Source organism: Oncorhynchus gorbuscha, linkage group LG06, assembly GCF_021184085.1.
Source record: "Oncorhynchus gorbuscha isolate QuinsamMale2020 ecotype Even-year linkage group LG06, OgorEven_v1.0, whole genome shotgun sequence".
Taxonomy (NCBI): Eukaryota; Metazoa; Chordata; class Actinopteri; order Salmoniformes; family Salmonidae; genus Oncorhynchus; species Oncorhynchus gorbuscha.
Window position 1 is genome coordinate 16435753 of NC_060178.1, and position 7594 is coordinate 16443346.

At 44.9% G+C, this 7594-nt stretch overlaps 1 pseudogene; it reads right to left on the reverse strand.

Moving 5' to 3' along the window:
- LOC124037399 overlaps positions 1-7101 on the reverse strand; it is an 18149-nt pseudogene extending 11048 nt beyond the window's left edge.
- Positions 7102-7594: the final 493 nt, after the last annotated feature.

Consider the following 7594-nt stretch of genomic DNA (forward strand, 5'->3'; position numbering starts at 1 on the left):
CCATATGAAACTCTGTGTTGTTGTTTGTGTCACACTGCTTTGCTTTATCTTGGCCAGGTCGCAGATGTAAATGAGAACTTGTTCTCAACTAGCCGACCTGGTTAAATAATGGTGAAATATATATATATTTTTAAAGGCACAGAGCTACGTCAAAAAGTTATCCCTCAGCCAAGTTGGCTCGGATTCCTTCCTTCAGGATTCTGTTCAAGCTTTCCACCCCCCTGTTTGCTTGAGGGTGGTACACAGCCGTCCAGATGTGCTTGATGGATTGCTTTTCAAGGTACACAGACATATTATTCGAGACAAGCTGGGGACCATTGTCTGTCGTGATGGTGCTGGGCAACCCCCCACTGACAGAACAGCTTATCCAGTGTTTGGACGATCATCTGTGAGGTAGTAGAGGACAATGGCACGGCTTCTGCCCATTTCGAATGCAAGTCATGAATGACCAGTAGAGCCATAGAGGCTTATGTCCAGAGCCCTGTGTGGCCAGCATTGCTGTGAGGGTTTGATGGTCTGTGTGGAGTTTGAATGTTCTGCCTTACAATTACAAGTGCCAGCGCTCGCACGCCCACATGCAAGCCATGGCGTCCTACTCTAGCACATAGTACTTTTGTTCAATCAGAGACAAGGCCCGTGAGGCAAAGGCAACTGGCTATTCCACGCCTCCATGCAGTTGAGACAAAACAGCTCCAAGGGCCACTGCCGAGGCATTACAGGGGACAATTGTTTGTGTCCATGTGTCAAAGTGAGTCAGTGTTGGGGTTGATGTAAGCTGCACCTTGAGCTCCTGCACAGCATCACGACAGTCCTAGCCGTCAAAGAGGAGCAGTTCTTCACAGTCCTGAGGTCCATGCAGATCCAAAGATCGCAATTTTTCTTGGGCACAACGACCAGGTTTGAGACCCATGGCGAGGCATCAAGGAGGTTGTCAAGTCCCTTGTCAATGGGCTCCCGAAGGGTCAGCGGAACCCTCCACAATGACTGGATTACTGGCTTGACCTCTTTGTTGACTGTAGGTTGCTGGACAAAACCGCTGAGGTGACCTGGCCCTTCAAACAGTTGTGAGTACTCCATAGGTACTGGTGCAGGCAACGTAGACCTGGCCCCTCAAACAGTTGTGAGTACTCCATAGGTACTGGTGCAGGCAACATAGACCTGGCTGGCCGGTGTGGTATTGTTGTTGAAACAGACAGGCAGTAATTGAGATCGGTGTGTGGTTGTAGCTGTAGAGGGATACTGCTGGTCTCTGCAGTGGAACATGTGAGAATAATTAGTCATAAGTGGCTTTGTTCAAATGTGACATATTTTCTTCAGTGTCAGTCACCGGTGAGGTTTTAACACCCTCGATGTAGCAGTCACATTGCTTGGCCGCAACTGAGTCATCATGTACAGAGTTAATGGAGACTGGTGAACTTCGACATCTGCATTGCTTGCTGTTTGGGGTCTTAGGCTGGGTTTCTCTACAGCACTTTGTGATATCTGCTGATGAAAAAGGGCTTTATGAATACATTTGATTGATTGATTGATTGATCTTCTCGATGCTGTCCTGCTGCTGCTGAGTGACAACAATGGGCAAGATTATTGTATTTTTGCAGTTCTTGCAGCGTTGCTCTTTTGCTGGACATGTAGACTGTTCCACAATTAGAACAACGTTGCCCCCCAGTGGTTTCCTGCACCTTTTGGACTGGTGCCTCAGCCAGTGTGTGAAGCCCTGCCCCTTGAGATGAGCTCTGTAGGTCAGTGAGAACAACTTCCATTTGTTTTCCAACAGTAAGTCTTTAACAGCAATTTCTCCCTCAGTGGAGAACATGACGTTGTTTTCAATGATCTGATCATGTACAAATTGGTTTTCTAGTGGTCCCAATCTGCATGGTCCCACTAGGTACTGTGCTACGGACTCACCCGGCAGTTGGGCTCCTTGTCTGAAGAGAAAACAATGCATGATCACACTGCTTGAGCTACTGTAGTGTTCCTCGAGAGGTTGGGCAGCCGATGTAAACTTGTTCTCCACTGGCTGCAGAGTGGAGAAGACACATTGTCCCTCAGTGCCGAGGTAGCGGAGTAGAATCACCCGTTTGTGTGTGTCGGCAGCTCCATGCAAATTGATAGCTACCATATACAACTGAAAGGATTGAAACCAGTGATTCCATGGAACAGGTGGATCTCCAGGGACAGGGAGAAATAGAGATGGTGGAGGTAAGCTAAACTCAGCCATCCTTGTCACCAAATGTTACAAATGCACGGAGGCTTGTGCAATTAAACTGAACGTCTTTACTTCAGATCAACATGTTAACAACTAGTACCAACTCACCCATCCTATCCTCACACCTCCGTACATGCACAATTTGCCTGATACATTCAGTATTCAATACACAACTGAGCTACGACACAAATTACTGAACACAACAGACCGGTATACACCCATATTATTCTGTTGTTGGGATATGCAGATAAAATAAAATACACTGGATGTTATAAATCCACGGGCTGTAATAAATACACTGGTTCAAATCAAATCAAATCAAATTTTATTTGTCACATACACATGGTTAGCAGATGTTAATGCGAGTGTAGCGAAATGCTTGTGCTTCTAGTTTCGACAATGCAGTGATAACCAACAAGTAATCTAACTAACAATTCCAAAACTACTGTCTTATACACAGTGTAAGGTGATAAGGAATATGTACATAAGGATATGTCAATGAGTGATGGTACAGAGCAGCATACAGTAGATGGTATCGAGTACAGTATATACATATGAGATGAGTGTGTAGACAAAGTAAACAAAGTGGCATAGTTAAAGTGGCTAGTGATACATGTATTACATAAGGATGCAGTCGATGATGTAGAGTACAGTATATACATATGCATATGAGATGAATAATGTAGGGTAAGTAACATTATATAAGGTAGCATTGTTTAAAGTGGCTAGTGATATATTTACATCATTTCCCATCAATTCCCATTATTAAAATGGCTGGAGTTGGGTCAGTGTCAATGACAGTGTGTTGGCAGCAGCCACTCAATGTTAGTGGTGGCTGTTTAACAGTCTGATGGCCTTGAGATAGAAGCTGTTTTTCAGTCTCTCGGTCCCAGCTTTGATGCACCTGTACTGACCTCGCCTTCTGGATGATAGCGGGGTGAACAGGCAGTGGTTCGGGTGGTTGATGTCCTTGATGATCTTTATGGCCTTCCTGTAACAACGGGTGGTGTAGGTGTCCTGGAGGGCAGGTAGTTTGCCCCCGGTGATGTGTTGTGCAGTCCTCACTACCCTCTGGAGAGCCTTACGGTTGAGGGCGGAGCAGTTGCCGTACCAGGCGGTGATACAGCCCGCCAGGATGCTCTCGATTGTGCATCTGTAGAAGTTTGTGAGTGCTTTTGGTGACAAGCCGAATTTCTTCAGCCTCCTGAGGTTGAATAGGCGCTGCTGCGCCTTCTTCACGACGCTGTCAGTGTGAGTGGACCAATTCAGTTTGTCTGTGATGTGTATGCCGAGGAACTTAAAACTAGCTACCCTCTCCACTACTGTTCCATCGATGTGGATAGGGGGGTGTTCCCTCTGCTGTTTCCTGAAGTCCACAATCATCTCCTTAGTTTTGTTGACGTTGAGTGTGAGGTTATTTTCCTGACACCACACTCCGAGGGCCCTCACCTCCTCCCTGTAGGCCGTCTCGTCGTTGTTGGTAATCAAGCCTACCACTGTTGTGTCGTCCGCAAACTTAATGATTGAGTTGGAGGCGTGCGTGGCCACGCAGTCGTGGGTGAACAGGGAGTACAGGAGAGGGCTCAGAACGCACCCTTGTGGGGCCCCCGTGTTGAGGATCAGCGGGGAGGAGATGTTGTTGCCTACCCTCACCACCTGGGGGCGGCCCGTCAGGAAGTCCAGTACCCAGTTGCACAGGGCAGGGTCGAGACCCAGGGTGGGTTAGGGCAGTGTGCAGTGTGGTTGAGATTGCATCGTCTGTGGACCTATTTGGGCGGTAAGCAAATTGGAGTGGGTCTAGGGTGTCAGGTAGGGTGGAGGTGATATGGTCCTTGACTAGTCTCTCAAAGCACTTCATGATGACGGAAGTGAGTGCTACGGGGCGGTAGTCGTTTAGCTCAGTTACCTTAGCTTTCTTGGGAACAGGAACAATGGTGGCCCTCTTGAAGCATGTGGGAACAGCAGACTGGTATAGGGATTGATTGAATATGTCCGTAAACACACCGGCCAGCTGGTCTGCGCATGCTCTGAGGGCGCGGCTGGGGATGCCGTCTGGGCCTGGTTATAATTAATACACTGGTTAGCAGCACTAACCCGTCCATGTGGATGTTCCAGAGGTCCTTTGTGGTGACGTTGGCATAGTGGAAGTCCCCAGTGTAGTATGCAGGGTCAGTCCCTCCCAGCAGTAGCTCTCCCCCTGGCTGGTTGGAGGAGATCCTGTCACAGAACAGTAGCGCCCATCAGAAGACAGCATCTGCAGTTCATTTCCAGTGGCACAAGTCGATTTCTAAAACTGCCATGTTAACTTACAGCTCATTCAGATCTCCATTGGGAAAGAGTTCTTCTCAATGGGACTTTCTGGATAAATAGGTATAAAATATAATACTGATCTGCGTTCCACTTCACTATCGTCACTCACCTGTGGTTGAGGTAGAAGGGGAAAACATTCTCTGCCAACAGCTTCTCTTTCATTATGTTGTCAAAGACAGGGCTCATGGCATCATCTGTTGGGTAAGACATTCCCAGAACTCCATCGAATTTAGCACCAACGAAGTTCGCTCCATATATCTTGACGGCCTCACCAAACACCTGATCTTTTACGGATACACTTCCAATCTGACAGAAGAGCAAAGCAGATGATTTAAACCTATATAATCTGTCAGTGGCAGCCATGCATTTCTCCTCCTTTCCAAACTTACTGTGCACGTATCCTGGCTGAGGTACCCAGTTACACTTCCCAGTCCATAATGAATTGAAAACTTTCTTCCACCCTTGACATATGTGCTGGACTTGGTATCATTGTATTTCCGGTGAATCACTGCAATACAACGTTAAACATACATTATCAGTTTGATATGGTGTTTTCTGAACAAAAAACTAGCTAAGACAGGAAGTCACAATTCTCATGTTTATTCCTAGTATTGACATAAATGATGTCACTCAGACATGAAATCAGCCGTGGGTTTGAACTCTCTCTATCTTTATTTTTAAAACTTATATCCATTTACTTCAAATTTACACTGAGTGTGCAAAACATTAGAAACACCTTCCTATTATTGAGTTGCACCCCCTTTTGCCCTCGGAACAGCCTCAATTCATTGGGCTCTACAAGGTGTCGAAAGCGCTCCACAGGGATGCTGGCCCATGTTGACTCCAATGCTTTCCATAGTTATGTCAAGTTGGCTGGATGTCCTTTGGGTGGTGGACCATTCTTGATACACACAGGAAACTGTTGAGCATGAAAAACCCAGCAGCATTGCAGTTCTTGACACACTCAAACCGATGCGCCTGGCACCTACTACCATGCCCTGTTCAAAGGCACTTAAAATGTTGTCTTGCCCATTCACCATTTGAATGGCACACATACACAACCTATATCTACATTGTCTCAAGGCTTAAAAGTCCTTCTGTAGCCTGTCTCCTCCCCTTCATCTGCACTGATTAAAGTGGTTTTAAAATATGACATCAATAAGGGATCATAGTTTTCACCTGGATTCACCTGGTCAGTCTGCCAAGGAAAGATCAGTGTTCTTAATGTTTTATACACTCAGTGTATATTTCCATACGCCTTTAACTTTACTATACTCTGGCTGTGCTAACATTACATTGCAGTAACATATGATATTCCTACAGTAAACATGTTTTGTACTTTAAGTGTATATGCTACAGGGAATAGTCTACCCATGTGCACAGTATATGATGAGAGACTTACAGCATGTGATGTCAGCGACGGAGCACTTGGAAGAGGGCACCCAGAGATTGTTGGATCCAGTGTCAAAGGTCACCCTGAACATTTGAGGTGGGGTTCCTAAACTAATCTCTCCATAGAACTGAGCCTGAAGACACAATCACATCAATGATGAAGAAGATATATCAAAACCAATGCATAATGAGTAAAGTATGACTTGAGTTACTGTGCATAAGGCCACTAACTGTGCACGTTAAATAGGACGTTTATATGTCTTATACTGTGCATAAAGCCACTAACTGTGCACATTAAATAGGACGTTTATATGTCTTATCCTGTGCATAAGGCCACTAACTGTGCACATTAAATAGGACGTTTATATGTCTTATACTGTGCATAAGGCCACTAACTGTGCATGTTAAATAGGACGTTTATATGACTTATACTGTGCATAAGGCCACTAACTGTGCACATTAAATAGGACGTTTATATGACTTATACTGTGCATAAGGCCACTAACTGTGCACATTAAATAGGACGTTTATATGACTTATACTGTGCATAAGGCCACTAACTGTGCACATTAAATAGGACGTTTATATGTCTTATACTGTGCATAAGGCCACTAACTGTGCACATTAAATAGGACGTTTATATGACTTATACTGTGCATAAGGCCACTAACTGTGCACATTAAATAGGACGTTTATATGACTTATACTGTGCATAAGGCGGGCAGACCCTTACATCAACATAGTTCCTCAGAGCCACTTTGCTGGACCCACTGGCGTCATCATCGTCAAAGTTGTCGGAGTAGGAATCATGGAATAGACGACTGAAATCCCCCAGAGTCAGACATAGATTGTCTCAAGGAGTTACACTTTGTGAGGGGTATACTGGTGCCTCTGGGACCTTTGTCGAACCTTCACTAAGGTTGAACGAAAAAGGTCTCTAGACTAGTAATAATGTTTTAAGCAGTATACTTTTATATATATTTATCTATTTTTATCACTACATAATTCATATAGAATTACTGCATCATTTAGGTAATGTCCAGTTGCAAACCACACATTAATGCAGTTAATAATGCAGTTTTATAAATGAACTAGAAATGCTATTAAAAACACATCTGCCGTGTATCATACCGTATGAGTGACTCGGACGTCCACGCACATGCTGCCAACACACAGAGATATAGAATCTTCATTTTGACTCTTTCTTGTGGTTGTTGTCAATGCAAATTCTGATGGCTTCTCCACCACTGCTGACAGTAGAGTAAGGATCCATACACTGGATAGCATCTCTCCTGAGAGCAGTTTATACAAATCATTGTTTGCTTGTTTCTGTGTACTTGTCACTCCTGTCCTCCAACACATTACCTACCTGAAGCTAATTCACAGGTTCAAATATTGGAGCTAAGATAATTCTCATTGATGTAGACTATGCCGGCGGCAGGCAGCCTAGCATTTAAGAGTGTTGGGACAGCAACCAAAATGTTGCTGGTTCAAATCCCCAAGCTGGCTAGGTGAAAAATCTGTCAATGTGCCCTTGAGCAAGGCATTTAACCCTAATTGCTCCAGGATCGCCATCAATAATGACTGATCCCTCGCTGTGACCTCACTCTCAGAGGGTCTCTCAGGGGGAGTTGGGATATGCAATAATCACATTTCCAATTCACACATGTATATAAAACACACTTG